This window comes from Vicugna pacos, chromosome 6 (assembly GCF_048564905.1).
Source record: "Vicugna pacos chromosome 6, VicPac4, whole genome shotgun sequence".
Classification (NCBI taxonomy): domain Eukaryota; kingdom Metazoa; phylum Chordata; class Mammalia; order Artiodactyla; family Camelidae; genus Vicugna; species Vicugna pacos.
In genome coordinates, this window is record NC_132992.1 from 76,291,605 (window position 1) to 76,313,067 (window position 21,463).

Consider the following 21,463-nt stretch of genomic DNA (forward strand, 5'->3'; position numbering starts at 1 on the left):
GGGGAGGAGTGGGAATCACACAGTAGTATGAAGTCTTTATCAGGCATCAGGAAAAAACCTAAGTGACGTACCTATGATACATATAATAAAGAGCCCTGAAAACAAATCAAACCATTGGCCTCACGGTAAAGGGGTTTTTATTTCCTTATTTCGTCTATCTCCTGTATAATGGAAAATAATAACTATGCCTGGATCTGTCAAAATTCTGTAGCTAAAAGCATAGTAAGTTTCATTTTAACAAGTTACGATTCTGGAAACTAAATTGGAATTAAGATAAAATCAGGCAGAATAAAAAGATTAACACTGAAAAAGTCAGGTGTTAACTGTAATGATTGTTAGAGAGAATAAGAAACAAGACAACTAACTCTGGGCTAACCTAAGTTTTGAGTACCAAAATTTTAATAATAATCAATTACATGTAACTTCAATGGATATAAATGGTATGTCAGACTCTTCTAATGAGCAGACAACTGAATTTCAACTTGACTACAAATAATGATAACTGAAAATTGTATGGTTATTTTTTAAATAATTTGGAAAAAATGTTTAAAATATAAAATAGTACAGAGACTAATATAATAAGTATGCATGTATCTATTACCTAGAACTAATAAGTAATATTATTCTTTTCTATTTCTATTACTCTATTATTCTTATACTCTTGCTATCATCTTATTTTCCAGTTATTTTATAAGAATATATTCTTAATATTATTTCCCATTCTGACATGTGTGCTTCTAAAATTTTTAATAAAATATTTAGAACACAAATAAAGTCCTAGTACCTTTCCATCCTACTCTGCACCCAGGACAATTCCTGCCCCACCTCCTCTGAGATAACTACAAGAATAACTTTGTGTTTAACTCTCCATACCATATTTTTATACTTTTACCACAGGTATATTACCTCACAGCCTTTCTTAATGGAACATACATTATTATCAGTTGATAAATATTAATAAGTAAAGATATGGGGTACTGAATTTAACTTTAAAACAGAAAATCTTAGCAGCAGTAAATAAAGTTAAGAACAGCATTAGCTAAATAATGTGTAACTGTCACATAATACAAAAAAAAAAAAACTCTCACTTACCCCTACTAAGGATTACATACTTTTAATAAGACAAAATCACACTTTCCAGCATGAATTTCACTAGCTCACACACAGTCTTCAGCTTTTAATTTCAATTACTTTGAGCAATAATTATATTCCAATTCCTGTATCTGATGGAACTCCTGTAGAAATATCAAGATTTAATTTGAGCTATATCTGAGAATTTTGCATGGCTTTTTTTTTTTTAAATAGCATGATACATTCACCAACTATCTAAGGACTTTAATTTCATTAGTGTCATAAATGTTGAACTAAGGGACATTAAAGATTCTGATTATAATAAAAATAGAAATTAGATTAATATTTCATTGTTGATAAAAACTTAGCACTTTCTTCAACTATTACTGATAATTCAAAATGTCAATGTGTCTCTCATAGCTAACAGAGCACCTGACTCTAAGTGTCACAATGCAGAAAGCAGCTACAGTAGAGGTCCAACATTACCAAAAGATGCCAAGTCTATCAACAGCCAACACCACCACCCTCTGAGACATGGACTTGATGGAGAGAGAGTAAAACAAATGAGAAAGAAGTGGCCACTAGATAGAGTTGGCAAAAGGTTTATACCATATCAGTACAACCTAGAATAAAATGTATGGAGGGCCATGAAAATAGCTCCTGAGAGCCCCTTAATATAATTGACTAAAGAAAAGAAATACAAAACAGTTAGTGCCAATTATACACTCTTCATTCACCATTAAAAATGTACTATTTTATGCTATAATTTTTTTTTAATTTGAAGTATTGTTTATCCTAATATCAGTAATGAAAACTGATCAGGACTCTGAAAACCTTTTCCCCAGTAAAACTGTCAAAGTATTAGATTCATTCCACATTGATAAAAGAATACTGAAAGTGGTCATAGAAGAAAACAAATATGCATAGCCAGGCAAAAATGTTCTGCATAATAACCTAAGAAATATAAATTATCAATGAGATGCTTTTCAAGCCCATTAAGTTGTTTTCCTTTAAATAATAATGTCTATTGTTATCTAGGTTGTAGGGGAAGGAGCACTCCTATACTGTTGTAATGGAAATGCATAAATTGATATAAATTGTCTGGCTATCAGCAGGCATTATGTGTCAAGGGCAGTTTGCACCTTTACTAACTATACCCCCAAAATCTCTCCTCACAAAATCATCTGGCATACATACAGAAATTCATATATAAGGAAACGTACTGAGAAGTTATAATAGAGAAAAAATAAAAACAACTTATATTTCAAATTATAAGAGAATGGTTAAAATACAGTACACCCATGCAATGGAACAGTACACAGACATTAAAACCCTGTTTCTGGAGACATTTAATAGCAATGCAAGGGATAAAAGTATGAATCCCAATTTCATAACAAACATTACATGGTATCTGTGTATGAATATAAAGCACCAGTATACAAATTTAGAGGAGCAGGAAAGGAAGACAATAAAACAGAAAGAAAATACACCAAAAGTATACTTGCCATGTAGAGTTTACAGCTGATTTCTATTTTTTCAAACATTCCTATCTTTCCTGAATTTTCTACAATGACTGAATATTCAGAAAGAAAAAATACAATATATACTTCAAAAAAAGAAAAACATATAGATCACCTTCAGAGACAGCAAATTAATAACAGGTTGACAACCTGGAAAATGTGTTTACATAAAAGCTATACATTCAGAACCCCATTTTTCCTTATTAGCTATTTCCTTTTCCTTCCTGGCAACTTTCCTGACCATAATTCCTAGTTCTCTGACTTCTACCTAGGTAGGGTCATGTCACTCATCAATTGATGAGCTGAAAAAATAGGATCTCAATGCCAAGCGCTAATGTTTCATACTGAAGAGCACTGGCTGGCCAAAGAAACCGTTTATCATGAGTTTATGAACTAAAAGAATGAGTTTTTTCAATTATGTATGATTCTCTCTTTGCAATTTTGTTGAAGGAGTCATGATTCACAAACTAATTCTCTTAAAGAAACATCCCGAATACTGGAATAAACTTAAAAGTTGAAAGATTATGAAAATATATTAATGTGTACTGACATACCTTATACAATCAAATTCTGCTTTTGAAAAATATATTTTAAATGGTTCATTAACAATATTCCATCACAATTACAATTTGAATTCCAAAGAAGATTAAGACTGGTAGAAAAACATCTATGTATGCTCAAGAAAAATCTTCACCATTACTTTTAAAAAGTTAAAAGAAATAAATTCAGTTGGATTGGAAATCTATTCTGCTTATCATAAGAAATTTCAGCATGATGTTTGTTAACAAAAGAAAATAAAGAATTGCTAAATCTGGGAATGATTAAAGAACTCCTAAAAAGCAACTTAAAGAGCCTGAATCACCTAAATCCTGGTTAAAGGGGAGACAGGCATTTCCTTTAACTGGGCAAAAAGCAGTAAATACTCTCTGCAGCTTACTACCACCTACTGGTACAACAAAACTTCTCACTGATGAGAAAGCAGTAATATTTATGCTGTCTGCTTTTCAGCTGCTGAGTTTCTTCCAAGACTCTAGAGAGGACTAAGATGGGTGACCTTGGGTGAAAGTCTCCAGAGTCTTAGAGAAAGCTCTGGGTCTGAAAACAGATGGTACAATTCTTAGAACAGTTTATTTAGCTATTCCCAACACATCAGTATTTAAAGGCATAAATATTGTTGCTTCTGCCTTAATGAACCTTATAAAGAAGACATACAGCCACCAGAGCAAGTAAGGAGCCCCTCATCAATTCACTCCCACTGAGGATCTATCCATCAAAAACAAATCCACATATGCAAACCTGATCACTGCGAGAGAGTAAAACTGCATTCAACACTGTAATTTCAACCATGTAATAAGAGGACTGGCAGTGAGTCTTTACAAACTCAAGTCCATTTCTTTTGTTATTTGACCTAAAGAGTCATCAGATTGTCTCCATTATAATGATGCACATTTGTATGTATGAGAGCTATAATGTATTGATTCTCTAGTCTCTTTTCCTCAGAGCCAGTTTAAAACAATTAGGATTTGCAAGCTGTTCTATAAAAGATAAGCACCCAGCATCAGGGGTGATATTTCACAAAGGCTGACTAGTGCATGTTAAGTAGGTGATTGCTTCTGTGGCCTCCAAGTGCCTTAGTCGTTCCTGTCCGAGGCAACTGTCCTCAAAGAGCACGTTCAAGGTAATGATGTTGATATTTAAGGGGGGTCAGGGAGGTGGGGAGTGTATTTTAAGCTCAACAAATAACCAAGCTTTCGAATACATTTCTCACTGTTTCAATAGCTGTAGATGTGCGAGCTTTGCCTCATCCATCAAGAGAAAAAATTAACAAACTGGCAGAGGTTACCATGTACAAACAATTGTCACTTGAACCCGTCTTTACAACAGTGCTCCTCTGTAACTTAATCTCCTCAAACCCTTTTGGTAAATTCATATAAGATCAAAGTCGACTGTCCAGTCCAGCAGCCAGTTCTCAGTTAAGTCAGGAGATAATGTAAGGCATAGGAAATGGAATCAAAGAGACATGACAGACTCATGCAGTAATCCTTTACTGAATTGTCACTATATCAGAAATGAAGGATGAAAGCAAATAAGTCACAGTCCATGATGGGCGAGACTCATAAAAGTTCTACGTGTGGTGCGCTAAGTAATAGGACAAAATGCCAGGGGAGTCGGGTCAGGAGTCTTCCACCCATCTGGAAGGATGGGTAGAAATTTGACAGATGGATGAGACAAAAAAAATGGGATCCAGTTAAAAATCATGTCTCTAAGGAACCAGAGAAGAGACAAATAAGCAGAGCTCTCCCATCCTTCCGGCAGGTCATGGATTTAAAACTGTCCCCTGGAATGGAGATGGGGAGGGGTTGGGTGAGTAAAATCGTTCTCAGTTGAGAACTTCTTACTTAGAGAATTAACATCAAATTCATAGCTCTCTCTCCAAACATACAAGATTTGACTTTTTTATTGTAAGCTCCACTTATATTTCTGTTGCTGCCATCCCTTTCATCTCTCCCCGGCTCTTCCTCCCCACCCTCCCTCCCCTCATCCCTCTCTTTTACACTCACACACCCCACCCTCTATTCCACGGGTGAAGCCAAGCAGACTCAGCACCAGGCTCCATTTTGCTTTCCTTGCTCCAGCACTTCGGAGCACAAGGGCAGACTCACATGGACCAGGGCCCATCAAGCACAGAGCGGGGGCATTTCTGGAAAAGGCTATGGGGCATACAAAACGACTGCTTACTCAGACACAGGAAAAAACTAGTCGCTGTTTAATTATATGTAGGCCAGTTGTTAAAAATCAGTGCAGTTTTAAAAGAAAATAAAGTTACTTAATAACCCTTTCCCTATCTCACCAGCGGGATGACACAGATATTTTAGACTACACACCTACACAGATTTCCAAAATAAATGAGGCAGTTTGCAAAATTGAATTAAACATAAAATATATCAAGATTTAAAAAAACAAAAAAAAAACCCAAGAAAAAAAGTAAAGAAAACTTACAGAGAAATGGATGCTAATAAACAGGAGAGGGACTTCTCACTTGTAGTTAAGCCGTAGAATTGCATTCTCCATTTGCTAACAGATGAATAAATACAAGCTACACTATTCCCAAAATAGCAGACAAGAAAGAAGTCCTCTGGAGCTGCAGACAACCCTTAATAATTGTCCAGACTGCCCCAGATTGGGCAAGAGATCAGCCTAAGCAAAGACACAGCTAGAATCCCTGAGCTTCTGACACCATTTCATTTAAATCAGAGGATGAAAACTGGAGAACTACAGACATAATCCAGCCAACTAATATGTACCTTAAAATAATGCTCAGTATGTTACACTGCTTCCAAGTGTCAGAGCTGAATCCTGAACTTTCCTCAAGGCCCAGATTCCTAAGTATGTATCCCTTCTCATTACCACTGGCACTATTCATAGTTCCAGACTGCTCCTAACTCATTACTAGCCACCATAATGGTTTCTCTAACTTTGAGTCTTTTCCTATCCATTCCAACCTTCGCTGACATTCCATCGCCCATGTGACTGAATCTAGGTTCTTGAATAAAGAATTCAAGACCCTCAGCAAGCCCCTCTTCTCTTAACAAAAGAACCACAGACGACAGAAGGCCCACATTCAACTGTTACACCAGCTATTTTCTCCTACCACTTCCTTCCCTCACTGATGTCATTAGTTCTGACTAAAATGCCGTCTGCTGTCGACTACTATCACCTATTTAAGCTCTGCTGGGAAACAAGCTGCTGGAAAGCAAGCAACTAGAAAACAAGCCACACCTAAATTTCCATGAGTTTAAAATATTGTATTCACACTTACTTGCTTAAAATGCACATGCTTGCTTTGTTCTAATGTTTTACACAGTAGATGAAATTTGTGAGGAGAAATCCTGAGATTAACCGTAAGGGCATGAAGGAGGGCAGATATTTCCTTAGGGTAAAACAATGGACGTCCTGGAAAGCCAAATCGTCAATTAACAGAACTTTGTTCTGGCATGAAAGTATGCTGTTTAACCTGAGAGAAGTATTTGCTAACTCGAGATGTCCCAGAGGCAATAACAGGATAAACTTAGAAAATCTGCATATCCCCCCAGGAGGGTGATTGTTCCTGGAAGGGACAGGCCTGAAATTTATCAGTTAACCAGCAAGTAGAACTTAGTGCTTATCGCACAGAATATCTAAAGCCCCACCTCTTTGATCACATTTTTTCTGAACTGTATATGCCTAATAAATATGATGTTGACCAGGCTTTCTGAGCTCTAGAACCACGAGATCTTGAGTCCCCTGGTCCCATCTTTGCTCTTTACTTTGTCTCTTTGTTTCTTAAGTCTTGCATTGCTCAGGTCCCGAGCTGTGCTGGACACAGCAAAATTCCACTCATCTTTCCAGACGTAGGTCATATGGTACAATCTCAGTGAAGACTTCCATCTCCAGCCAGAAGTGATCTTTTCTCCCTCTGCATTCTTACAGCTCTATATTTATACTAAGATATTCATTAAACATGTCCATGAAATGTAATTATTCGTAATAATTCTTTTTCAATTTCTCAAATAAGTTATGCTCATCTCACCATCATACATATGCTGGATTCACCGGCTAGCATATTCTTCTCATCCCTATTCCTTTGACTAACTTACTTTTCCTTCAAGTCTCAGTTCAGAGGAAACTTCCCCTAGAAGCCTTCCTTCACTGCCCTAACCCTCACCCTGGGCCAAGTGCCCACAGTGGACACCACCTCACACAGCTCAGAGATAGTTAACTGGCTATTTACTTGTCTGTCTCCCTACTAGACTCTAAATCTCATCAGAAGTTCTATTTACTTTGTTCATGATTGTTCAACACCTACTCTAGTGTCTGGCAATGTAGTTGGAACATTTTTTAATGAATTTACAATTCAATTTACCATATTACACTATCTGATTAATCCAGAAACAAATTTCAAAGTAAGGACTTTGCAATTGATAAGTACTAATTAAATAATTATTGTACTAAATAAGTACTAATGAAATAATTCTTACAGTAAATAACCTAGATTATCTTAAGTCCTCAAATAATATGGACTCAACTGAAAAATAGTACAAAAATAGTACAAAGATACATGATAATATGTCTATTACAGAGTAAACAAGGACAATTCATTAACTGTGTTAAAACTTGTAACTGAATCAAATCTTGGAGATTTGCTTGAATTATTTCAAGTCATTTTATCATTGTTATTTGCATCTACCTACATTCCTCTATTATTTATCTGTACTGTGAAGCTCTATACTCCATCTTTTTATCATCTGTGTTCATTTTCAGTACTGTTTTAATGTACCAACTGGTGCTTATTTGCAAACCCATTTTTGCCATTTAAAGCCTTCATTCTCCCACCATTAAGCCCTTTCCTCCTTTCTACAATCTATAAAATTGCCCATCTCTTCTTCCTTTAAAATAATAATCATAGTACATTTCTTCCATGGTGTCTCTCTTCATTAAGAGCCTAGTTCAGGCTTAGTTTTGATTCACCTATCCATTCGTCTATGAGCTCATTCATTCATGAGCACCTGTTTCATTGTAAACACTGTGCATAAAGTAGATTCTAAGAGTTCATCAATGACATGGATTCATGAAACCACAAATACTCCCATCTCCCAAACAACCCAAGCACCAGCACTGTGCAGACCTACAGTAAGGGTTATATGAATTTCAGGGAGGTGTTAGTATCTGTGAAAAACCTAATAAGCCTCTTAGGATCATTCATAATTACTGATAATAAGACACTGGAAAATAATTCATAATTATTGACAGTAAGACACCAGAAAACAATTGTTGATAATAAGACAAGGTTAGAAAACTAAACATTCAGAAAAATATTTGTATTGTATTGAAACCAGAGGCTTCACTGTATCTCTAAAAATAAAACAAAACAAAACAAAAACTGAAAAAAGAACATTTCAGGATGAAAGCTGCAAAGGATAAACAGGCAATTCACAGAATCCAAATGGCCCTAACAAACGTGTAACATACTTTACTTCACTAATTAAAGAATTGCAACTTAAAATAATGATAATTCTTTTTTAACTGTTTTGTACCTAGGAAAAAAGCTCTCACTACCAGGGCTGACAACTTGCACATCTTGCTGTAAGAATATTAACTAGGATAGCTTTTCCAGAGAAGAATCTGGCAAGCAAAAATAAGTAATATGCATAGATTCTACTTCTATGATTATTATCCTAGGAAAACAAAAGGCAATCTATGTATACATCTTAAATGCACACATATGTAAAAGAGTTTCATTGCAGATTTATAGTAGCAAAAAAAAAAAAACCTACAGATCCACTGATAACTGATACATTAAATGTACCTAGTCATTTAGACTATTGTATAGCAATTAAAAGAGACAAAGTAAAATTTTATGTGCTGACATAATAATTACAAGAAAGAAAAACACATTATAGAATAGTATGAAGATACTGAAACATTTCCCATGAGAATCAACCCAATGACATTAGTACATGAATAACAGTGAATCTACTCTAGATTATTTTTATATTATTCCCAAATGTGTCAAGCCTGCAGCTGAAAATATCTGGACTAAATTATCTTATCAGGCCCCTCCAGTTCTAATATGCTTTAATTCTAAGAACTTTTTATGTATATATCTTGGACAAAGTGTTATTACAAGGCCCCAATGGGTCCTCCTTATATGTTTAAGTACCCTTTATGAAAATGAAATGTGAAAATGCTAAATAGTGCCCAGAATTTTAAATCTATGTTGCAAAACCTAAGTTAACACTGTATCCTTGACTGTCAATGACAATGCATGTTGAATATGTGCATTTTATAGATATTACAAATATAATTATCTCTTATTTCAACAATAATGTAAAAGGCATTACATCTTGAAAAAAACTAAGAAAGAAAATAGAACTCTTTGAACATTTAAAGAGATGAATAATGGTAAATTTTGCTTATATGGTACACAATCTAAAATACTAAACGTAAACCAAATCCTATAAGAGGACAATCAGAGATCACAATGTAGCCCCTTTGTAGTGGGCAGGACTGGGATTTGGAGTCAGAAGACTAGGGGATGAAGATCACTCTTTTGGCTCCAGAACCCCAAGCAAATCAAATAACCTACCTGAGACTCAACTGTCTCATCTGTAAAATGAAGATAAGCATAATAAATGTATTATATGTATAACATGTAAAAGGTGCCTAATGCAGTGCCTGGGACAAGATAGGGTCTCAAATACTTGTCTACTCGAAACAGGTGGATCCCTGTTGCCTTTATTGAGGTATCTTCAATTTGTTCTCTTGAATTCTTGTAAGACTGCATGCACAACTATCCTATTTAATTTTGATGCTACATGTTAGAAAGAGGTTTCTTGCCCCCTCAAAAGCCTATTTGTTGACACATTCTTTTCCACTATAAATATGAAAAATGTGTTACCTCAGAAACTCGGGGAGAAAGCATACTTACAATGCACACCCCCAAAACTCCGTGTTGCTGTCCTCTGAGCTCAGTGCTCTTCTTAGGCACATATGTCTGCCTCCTATCATTTCTTCATGAGGTTCAGGGCAAAAGGCCTAGTCAAGTGGATGATGTTTGATTGCCCCTACACTTTCCCCAAACCACCTACAGATAAATGAAACAAGGGGGTAAAACACACCTACAACCTTAAATTTTTTTAAACAAGATAAAAAATAAGCTTACCCTCACTATGTACAGTTTATGTACATATCACAGAATATATCACATCAGAGAACAGAGAAAATGCTCCTTGGATCATGCAAAAGTCCCACTGAAGTCACAATAATTCTTCACATCCAAATGCCCAGCCAGCGTACTCCTCACTGGTAACTTGTAACCATACCTGGTCATCCCTTGGGCTGGCCAGATCATGTTGCAACATGAATTACAGCCCAAGTCTAGCCAAAAATACTATCCCTAAGCATGTTTATCAGTGGGAATAAATGAGGCAGGTAATGAAGTTAACATGTTATTTCTGAATTTAATGGTTCAGCTGTTATGTCTAAGCCGGCAAATGCACTAAGTGCGAGCACTCCTGAAGGAAACATTTTATAGGCTGTCCAGTTCTTCCCACATTCAGTATTGCAGTCAAGTAGGTAAAAGTAAAATGTCTTTGTAAGAAAGAACTGTGGACAAAAATACTTCCAATTCTTTATGTCTGCTTTCAAAGCAGTCTCTAAGAATCCACAGAAAGTTATCCAGAGAACTGGTAGTTGTCCACATAAAAAGTAGATCTGGGAAGAACACATCTATAAATATCTCCAAGGGTAAAAAAATGGTCTGGAAAAGTTAATCCAAATCAACTGTTAAGATAGAGCTCAAAGGGACCCAGGCCATGCAGTGGCAGAGAGGACACAGATATGATTTATACCTCACTCTTTTAACACAGCAGTAACCTTCCCTCCATGAGATGAGTCACAGACACACTCAAATTTTCTCTGGGCCCACATGAAACTACCAAAACTTTAATCTATCTATGCTGCTCAATAGTCATTGGCCATATGTGGCTACTGAGTTCTTGAAATTTGGCCAGTTTGAACTGACACAAGCTATAAATGTAAAATAAACACTAGACGTAGTACTATTTAAAAAAAAAAGTTAAGGATGACTACATGTTGAAATGAAAACATTCTGGATATATTGTTTTTGTGCCAAAGTATTAAAATTAATTTCCCCAGCTTCTTTATTACTTGTTTAGCGTGGGTACTAGAAAATTTTAACTTGTGTGTGTGGCTCATACCATGTTTCTATTAGCACAGCTCTGAATAATTAATAAAAATAAGTAACAAATACTGAGCACTTTCAATGGGCTAGGCCCTGTACTTTACATAATACTTGGAACAAGGCTACAAAGAGGCTTTACAAGACATCTGTGGAAGTGACTGAGCTCCATCAAACCAATAAAGGATGCCGGAGGAATTCAATATCAGGTGTTCCCGTGAAATAACTCAAATAAGGGACTATTAACAGCTGGCTTTGGGGCAACTCCCACGTTGGCAAAGGAAAAAGTCACTAACACAGCGTTCCCTACAACAGGTACAAAACGTCATATTATATTCTAGGCCAGGGAAGTAAACACCAGAATGAAGCCAATCTTCTTGACAGCTCAAGCTTCGCAGCTGCCACTGGCAAAACAAGCTGCTCTCAAAAGGAGGACGATGAAGTTCAAATTCACTGTATAACTTTGCCAGGACCTGACTATGGACACCCACGCCGAGGGAGGTGGGCGTCGGGATGCCAGAGACGCCGTTTCCTCCAACCTTAGCACTCACTACACCCACCCACGGCCCTACCCCCCATCTCCGCGAAGCTTTGGGGTCCCCACGCCTGGGACGAGGGGAAGCGGGACCTAAAATGTCCACGATAAGACAGGGAAGTGATAAAGAAAAGGCGAGGGGGCGGCTGGGGCAGGTACCTGAGACAGAAGAGGACCCCGGGTCCTCAATGCCGGATCATCGCCGAGGCCTTACCCGGCTCCCCCGGCCACCAGAGACCCAGAAGGCGTAACTGACCGGACGCTGCGACGCAACCGACTCTGCTCTCCCCAGACTCGCAGCTATGGCAACTTGAACTAGCCGCCCAGCTGAAGCAAGTGTACAGGGCCCCACTGCTACCGCTTGGCCTTCTGGGAGTCGTAGTCCCTCTCATGCTCCAAAGCAAGGAGTTACTAAGGGAGAGCGGCCCTAAGAGAAACTACAATTCCCAGGATGCCATACGCCCGGTCTTCGGGTGACTTTCCCGGAAGAAGCCCGATTAGCGGCACCTGAGTACCTCGGCCGCTCCCTCTTGCCCTGATTTTTCTTTTTAAAGGGCCAGTAGCTACTATAGGAGACAAACCCAGACAGTGACTTAGAGATAGCCTTACCTCTAACGCTAACGTAATCAGGAAAGTCTAAAATATTTAGTTTTTTAAAAATAAGAAAAATTCAAAGTAGTTGCTATAGTAATATAGACTATGTTTCTTTCACTCCTTGAGGAACAGGGAAGCGTAATTTCCAGCGGTGAAATGTAAAGTTCCCCTTCATACCAGGGCCCAATGAATTTTTCTGAAAGGTTTACAAATTCTTAGAACTGGAAGGGAACAGAAACGATTATCTAGTCCAACCATTTAGGCCTGGAAAGAGTGACTGGTCTAAAACCACATAGCTCGTTAATGGCAAACCCAAAGTATACGAGGCTGTCACTTCATGACTGCTGCTACCTTCAGTCTAGAGTGTCCTCTCGTCGTCATTCTAGAACATGAGAGAGACATATTCCACGCAGAGAAGTCGGCTTCAGTCATGAAAAAGCAATAATAAAAACCTCAACAAATAACTGAACTTTGGAAAAGCTAAGAAGAAGTGAAAATCAAATTATGTCAAGCAGAGCCCTTTTCCCTTCTGCTCTGCCAAAAAGACCTTTGATTTTTTTCCTCCTCAAAACTAAAATCAAATTTCACTGTATCTGTGAAAGCTTCACTGGCTACCTCAAGAAAAGCGAGATCCCATTTTTAAACTACAGACTTTCCCTATTCTAATAATTCCATACTGTAATTATCCATTTCCTAGTTGGTCTCCTCAACTAGACTCTAAGTCCTTCAAACAGAGGGACTTGATCGTTTAAAATCATTCTCTCTCTTCTCAGCCTTTCCTCACCTCACATTTTCCCTTCATCTCTCCCTCTCCCTTTCTCCCTCTCTCTCTCCCTCCCTCCTTCGCTATCTCTCCCTTTCTCCCTCTCTCTCTCCCTCCCTCCTTCGCTCTCTCTCTTTCTCTCTCTCTCTGTCTCTCTCTCTCTCACCGCTCCTTGCATCTACCTGCACACACACTATCATAAATACCATTCAAATATTTCCTCTGTCCAACACTGAGAGGTAAAAGCTATTTTATATTCAGTTTGAACTTAAAATAATTCTTCCTAAGACCTACCTATGTATTTGCATCTATCTTCAAGCTGCTTGCTCAAAGTTGTATTAAAGAAAAGACTCCACTTGATACAGAAATTAAGATAATTCAGAACAGCCTTAGACTTGCCCCATGTACATGTGGAATCATAACTCTGTTTATTTGTTAACATTTTGATTTTTCAAAACAAATACATTCATTCATTTAATTCAGCAAATGTATGCTGAATCTTTCTAGGTTCCAGACATTGTATTAGACACTGAAGAAGAAATAAAAATGCGTCTTCATGCGTGGTCTTTGTCTTCATGTTGCTTAGAGTCAAATGAGGGAACTACATTATTAAACAAATTATTACAAGTCCAGGTGAGAGTACTGCATAGGTTTCTAGGGATAGACATAAAAGAGAAATTTCCTGAGGAAATGATATCTCATCAACTGCAGGAAGGATGACTACCGAAAAAGCTAACGTAATCTTCATTAATAAAAATTGATTTTTCCACAACCTCCCTTCCCTGCTCCAGTCACATTTAGAGAATTGTATTAAATTCTGGGGACCCCATTTTTAAAGTGCTATTAACAAAATAGAACAAAATAAGTTGATACAACTGGGACTGATGGGTAGAGAATCAGATTTGAGTTCATTATGGTGAAGAGATTTTAAAATACATTATTAAATTTACAACAGCTTTCTGTCATATGATGGGTTCTAATACACAGATATGCTATCCAGAAAAAACATAGTGAACTCAGATCATAGAATCTTTCTCCTTCTTAACAAAAGAGATAAAATAAGAAGGCCAATAAAAAAGATTTTACATAAAATGCGACTTGTAAACCCCCAAATGATCTTTACTGCCTGTAACTGATAAAACAGGCACACGTTATCCAACCCCAAAACCACACTCAAGCTGAATCACCTGAATTTAGACTTGGAAAAACCCCCAAGGGCTATCACCTGCAGCACACAGTCTTCTTTTGCAAACAATGTAAGGAGAGGCACAGAGAGGCTATGTGATGTATTTGATTTGCTAGGGTTGCCATAATAAAATACCACAGGCTGGGTGACATAAACAACAGAGGTTGATTTCTCACAGTTTTGAAGGCTCAAGTCCAAGATCAAGGTGTCCCCAGGTTCAAGTCCTCCTGAGGCCTCTTTCCTTGGCCTGCAGATGCTTGTCTTCACTCTGTGTCCCCATGTGGCCTTTTTCCTGTGCAGACAGTTACCTGCTGTCTCTCTGCTTATAAAGACATGTCATGTTGAATTAGGGCCACACCCTGATGACCTCATTAAACCTTAATTACCTCGTTAAAGGCCCTATCTTCAAATACAGTAGCATTGAGGGTTAGGGCTTCAACATATGGGTGGAGAAATGAGAGGAACACAATTCAGTGCATAACATCATTTCCCCAAAATTGCCCTACCCGGGACCAGCACCATCAATGATCCTCCCACCACACAATACCTTGATAAAAGCAGATGTGGCAGATACTTTTTACATACAGCATTCATATGGCCCCTTTACTGGGCTTGATCCTACTCACAGCATTGGGCACCCGAAGCCTTGTTTATATTATACAAAGCCCCTACATCTCTGACCATGGCCAACTGGACAAGGGGTAGATACCAGAAACAGTTGGGGCTAATCATGCTTTTTACAGTTGGGACATTTAATTCTTTACCTGAAGAGTCTTGATGTACAGGTAGAAGCTGAGCTGTCATAGTGAGGTGACCATCTTCATCTCTGTTCAAGGAGAAACTGCAGAGAGAGAGAAATACGTGAGGAAAGCAGCAGCGGTAGACTGTGCAGCCCCAGATGAAGTAAGCCTGAGAGAACAGAGCCTTGGTTCCTGACAACTTCCAGGTTCCTGGCTCCAATCCCACGTGTATGGTCATAAGTATTATTCCCACTTGTATATCCTGGACTTGTGTCCAGGATACACTAGAGGTGGCTGGAGGTGATTAAACACACGTATTCTAGAGCCAGACCACTTGGGTTCAAATCTTAGCTATAATACCTAACATCTTCGTGACCTTGAGCACATACTTGATTACTCTGCGCTTTCAATTCTTCCTCTGCAAAATGTGGATGGTAAGAATAGTACCTAATGCGTAGGGTTGTTTGAGAATAAAACAAATTAATGTGTGTGAAGGATTTAGCCCCATGCCTAGCCCATAGGAAGCATTTAATATAGGTTAGCTGGATACACACTATGATATCTTAAAATCTTAGTTCCATGAACATTGGGACCTTGTTTATTGTTTTGTTCTAGGTAGTTAGAACAAAGAATATACCATGTTGCTTTGTGATGATTTCCCTTTGAAATCCAAAGAGCTTTGACTAGATTACACTTGGGAACCCTAACTGTCCAGCCTGTGAGATCTGAGGTACTAACTTCACATCTAATTTTTTGAGCAGTTTCATCAAAAACACTTTTGAACCATGTCAAACATTAAACAACTAGACGGGTGAATCAATAAAGAGGTTCTGGGATGGGGCTAGTCTGAAATCATTGGCATGATCCTTATAACTTAACTCATGTAGAATGGATAAGCTTTGAGAAGGAAGTCACCTATTGCATGAGAAGCTGCTAGGTGGCAGACAGAAGAGTGCTATTTCAAATAGAAGCTGTGTTTCACCAACACCATGAAAACTCATATTACTGTGAAACAATAGCAGAAAACTGATTATTTCTATGTGACAGAAAAACATATTTGAAATACTAACCAAAAGTTTTTCCAAGTATTTTGTCTCCCTTGGCTCCCTCACCTACCTGTTTCCATTTCATCCAGCTGAGCTCTGCTGTGCTCATGGCTCAGAGAAGGAATGTGACCACAGGAAGTAGAAAAGGAGAGGAGGTGAAAGAAAAAAAGAAGAAGAAAAAGAAGTAGTCTCTTCATGATGTTTGAGCATTAAGCATATAGATTCCCAAATTATACTGGCTACATAATTTGTGGGTCCCAGAGCAAAATGAAAATGTGGGGTCCTATTCAAAACTGATTGCAGATGTCAAAATGGCAAGAGCAGAACCTTAAAGTAAGATAACGGCTTTCTGAGTGGAGGGCCCTGTGCAATCACAGAGATCACAAACCTTTGAAGCCAGCCCTCTTTTCAGAAAGGAGTTGTGGTATAAGCAAAGAATCAGGAAGAAAATATGAACCAGAGCAGTCCCCACTCAAAAAAAAAGGTATTCTGCCCAGAAATGCGATAGAAAACAGAGAAGAGAGCCTTAGAATGGGAGGCTGGGGGCTGGAGGAATACCTGACGGTGTTCGAAGAAAGCCCTCGTCCATAGAGCGTCCAGCCTCCCCTCAAGCAATGACTATTCATAGCCTGAACCTTGCTGACCAGCGCGTGGGCATTAGGGGAGGATGTCCCTTCAAAGAGTCTGCATTCTGCCCAGTGATTTTCCAGCCCAAGTAATGACCATCTGTACCACTAGACTTGCTTGGTTTCATGTAGCCATAACAGATGGTCAAGATCCCTTGTAATATTACAGGACAATTACAAATCCTAAGAAGGAAGATGGAGCTATGGGTAAAGTCAAAAGGAAATCCCCAGTATCCTGATTTATTTGGACTGAATGGCACTGAATCAAAATTCTCTTTGAACCAAGACAGTGGTGAAAGGCACTCTCTTTATACAAGCCTGAAATGATCATAAATGGTTGTTGACTCTTTCTGCACCAAGTTTTCAAGCTGATGCAAGTCTAAGAAGAGCTGAAATAAAAGAAAAGATGTTGCAAATATGGTACTGCCCACTACCCCACTACTCAAAGAATCGTCCTCAGCCATTCGTTGTGTAGAACTGTTGATCCTGTAATAGTCTTTCCAGCCACACACTTCCTAATTATAGGTATTTGCCATTGTCGAGAACATCACAAATACAAGACACAGCAGTTTCTATGCATTTAGATAAAAAACAACTATTAATGTCCAAAACCAAAATTATAAGACACTTTTTGCAGCTAAATAATATCGCCTATGTGTCACTTTAATGGTCACCTTTTGAAAAAAGACAAAACACATAGAGGAATTCATTGCTAAATATCACTTTCTGATATGTGGACCATGCTAATGGTTCTCGCACAAAAAGGAAAATGCAATATTCTATAGCCGTTCTCATTTACCTGTTACATTTTAAAGGATTTTCTGGCATGTATAATGGATCTGAGTGCAAACACTTCTCTTTATTTAAACTGATTCATCTTCTCATCTAATGTGTTTATTTGCCCCAGGTTTAAAGTTATGCTAAGGAAAGAAAATTGCCTTATTGATTATCATAGCAATTTGTTGAGCAGGACATAGAACATAGAAATTTGTTGATGGCTTGTTCCAATTTGCTAAATTGAAACAGGTTGACAAGAAAATTTTGCCGACATTATGACTGCCACTAAGCCAATTTTTTGCTGTCTAAATCTTGATTAAAACGTTACAGATTTCAGCATACCACTTCTGTTTCCAGCAAAGATGAAGTAGCAGAGACCAGATTTACTGTACACAAGAATCAAACACAAATACAGGCAAAATATATGGAACAATGCTTTTCAAGACAGTAGACAGCAGACAAAGAAGGACAAAGAGACAGAGAACAAAAAAGGTAGGCCTTATGATTGCCACAACTTACTGCCTGGAGAGAGTTTCCAGGCCATGGTGCAAGGAGAAAGAACCAGGCAGAGCCCCACGGATGTTCTGAACTGAGGACACAGAGCTGAGAGTCTGGGAAGACCAACGTAGCTGGAGTTTGCAGAACAAACCAGAATAACTCCAGAGAACTCCCTGGAGTGTTTAGCAGAGTATGAATCATCACATTTATGTGAAGAAACTGAGACTGGAAAAAAAAACACCTAACAAGACTGGAGGGGAAAAAGTACTTGCAGCTCATGGGACCAGGAATAGTGACTGTTCTCACCAGCCAGACTGAAACACCTCATAATTCATGGAGCATTAGGTAGAGTCTTGCCTCAGGGGTGGGGAATAATTAGCACCACATTAAATGCTACTCTGGTCGCATCTAAGAAACTTTGAAAGCAAGATCCAAAAATATCAAACTATTCACAAGTAATTTAATCATATCTGACAACAAATCTCAAGTTTATACAAAATCAAACAATTCAGCACCAAAAGGGGTAAAATTCACATCAGCCATCCAAAGTTATCACGCATACAATGAAGAATGAAAATGCAACCCATTTAAAGAAGAAAAATCAGCTACTCTAAACTGACCCAGAAGTGAAAAAAGATGCTGGAATTGTTAAACAAGGACATTGCTGTGGGTTGAATTTTGTTCCCCAAAAAAGATATCTTGAAGTTCTAACACCTGGTACCTATGAATTTTACCTTATTTAGAAATAGAGTCTTTGCAGATACTCAAGGTAAATTGAGGTTATAGCGGATTAGGATGGACCCTAATCTAATGACTGGTGTCCTTACAGGAAGAGAGAAACTTAGACACAGAGACACACAGAGAGAATGACTTGTGATGACAAAAGAGAAATTGGAGTGATGCAAACCCAGGGATATTAAGGATTGCTGACAACCATCAGAAGCTGGAAGAGGCAATGAGATATCCTTCCCTAGAGGCTTGAGAGAGAGAACACTCCTGCCAACACCTTGATTTTGGACTTAGAGCCTCCAGAACTGAGTGAATTAATTTCTGTTATTTTAAGTCACCAAGTTTGTGGTCCTTTGTTTCAGCAGTCCTACAAAACTAACTCAGACATCAAAACAGTTGTGTTTTAAATGTTCAGAGAGTTACATAGAAGCAGGGAAAATATGAAAAGGCCCCACTTGAACTTTTAGATATGAAAACTTCACCTGAGATGAAAAATACACTAGTAAGATTAGTGGCAGATTAAGCATTTCAGAAAAAGAAAAAGAAAAAAAAGAATACTGAATTTGAAAACATAGCGTAAGAAACTGTCCAAAATGAAAAACAGAGAAAAAAAAGAGAAAAAAATTTATGGAAAAAGCACCAATGAGTTCTTTGTGAGACAATTTCAATCAGCCTAATATAAGTGTAATGATTGGAGTCTCCAAAGGAGTAGAGAGAGACAAAGGGATAGAAAAATTGTGTGAAGAAATAATGACTGAAATTTTTTCAAAATATATCATGATCAAATGGGGTTTATCCCTGGAAGGCAAGATGGGTTTAACATTCAAAAATCAATGTTGTTAAAATGGCCATACTATGCAAAGCAATCTACAGATTTAATGTGATCTCTATCACATTACCCAGGGCATTTTTCATAGAACTAGAACAAATAATCCTAAAACTTATATGGAATCACAAAAGAGCTAGAATTGCCAAAGCAATACTGAAGAAAAAGAACAAGACTGGAGGAATAACCCTCCCAGACTTGAGACAATACTCCACAGCAACAGTAACCCAAACAGTGTGGTACTGGCACAAAAACAGACATATGGATCAAAGGAACAGAAGAGAGTGTCCAGAAATAAACCCACACACTTAAGGTCAACTAATCTTTGACAAAGGAGGCAAGAATACACAATGGAGAAAAAACAGCCTCTTCAGCAAGTGATGCTGAGAAAGCTGGACAGCTGCATGTAAATCAGTGAAGTTAGAATACTCCCTCACACCATACACAAAAATAAACTCAAAATGGCTGAAGGACCTAAACAAAAGACAAGACACTATAAACCTGCCAGAAGAAAACATAGGCAAAACATTCTCTCAACACAAAACTTGGCAATGTTCTAGAGACGCCTACCCAGGCAGTAGAAATATAAGCAAAAATAAACAAATGGGAACTAATTAAATTTAAAAGCTTTTGCACAACAAAGGAAACCTATAAACATAACAAAAAGACAACCTAGGGAATGGGAGAAAATATTTGCAAATGATGCGACTGACAAGGGCTTAATTTCCAGAATATATAAACAGCTCATAAAACTTAATAACAAAAACAAACAACCCAATACAAAAAAATGGGCAGAAAACTTAAAGAAGCATTTCTCCAATGAAGATATACAATTGGCCAATAGGCACATGAAAAAATGGATGAACATTGCTAATTATCAGAGAAATGCAAATCAAAACTACAGTGAGATATCCCAACACACCAGTCAGAATGGCCATCATTCAAAAGTCCACAGACAATAAATGCTGGAGAGGGTATGGAGAACAGGTAACCCTCCTACACTGTTGGTGGGAATGGATTTTGGGTGAAGCAGTTATGAAAAACAGTATGGAGATTCCTTAAAAAGCTAAAAATAGATTTAACCATATAATCCAGCAATCCCACTCCTGGGTATATATATATCTGGAGGGAACTCTAATTTAAAAAGATACATGCACCCCTATGCATTCATAGCAGGACTATTTACCTTGGCCAAGACATGAAAACAAACTATATTTCCATTGACAGATGACTAGATAAAGAAGTTGTGGGATATATATATATTATATATATATATATATATATATATATAATATATATATAGAATACTACTCAGCCATAAAAAAGAATAAAATAATACCATTTGCAGCAATATGGATGGAACTGGAGATGTCATACTAAGGAAGTAAGCCAGAAAGAAAGAAGAATACCATATGATATCACTTATATGTGGAATCTAAACAAAAAAAAATGAAACAAATGAACTTATTTACAAAATAGAAGGCTGTGCTCTCTTGGGTAGCACATATACTAAAATTGGAACTATACAGAGAAGATTAGCATGGCCCCTGTGCAAGGATGACACGCAAATTCATGAAGCATTCCGTATTTTTTTCAAGATTTGCAGATACTAACTAATATATATAAAATACATAAACAACAAGTTCGTACTATATAACACAGGGAACTATGTTCAATATCTTGTAGTACCCTATGATGAAAAAGAATATGAAAAGGAACATACATATGTATATGTATGACTGAAACATCATGCTGTACACCAGAAACTGACACAACATTGTAAACTGACTATACTTCAATTTTTTTAAGAAA

General features: G+C 37.5%; 1 protein-coding gene and 1 non-coding gene across 11 annotated transcripts in view; one reads left to right on the plus strand and one right to left on the minus strand.

Moving 5' to 3' along the window:
* CEP128 (centrosomal protein 128) overlaps nucleotides 1-12,338 on the minus strand; it is a 359,486-nt gene extending 347,148 nt beyond the window's left edge. For 5 of the 10 annotated variants that reach the window (XM_072963536.1, XM_072963534.1, XM_072963532.1 and 2 more), the window contains exons 1-3: nucleotides 12,026-12,338; nucleotides 10,060-10,215; nucleotides 1,093-1,235 (exon numbers count right to left, since the gene is read on the minus strand). The gene's annotated coding sequence lies outside the window, so the exon portion shown is untranslated. The remainder of the gene's footprint in view (nucleotides 1-1,092; nucleotides 1,236-10,059; nucleotides 10,216-12,025) is intronic. The other 5 variants (XM_072963529.1, XM_072963535.1, XM_072963530.1 and 2 more) reach the window with 5 other exon arrangements.
* An 8,798-nt stretch (nucleotides 12,339-21,136) lies between these two features.
* Nucleotides 21,137-21,243, plus strand: LOC116281124 (U6 spliceosomal RNA). The gene has a single exon (XR_004190575.1). It is a non-coding gene; the product is annotated as a U6 spliceosomal RNA (small nuclear RNA).
* The last annotated feature ends 220 nt before the right edge of the window (nucleotides 21,244-21,463 follow it).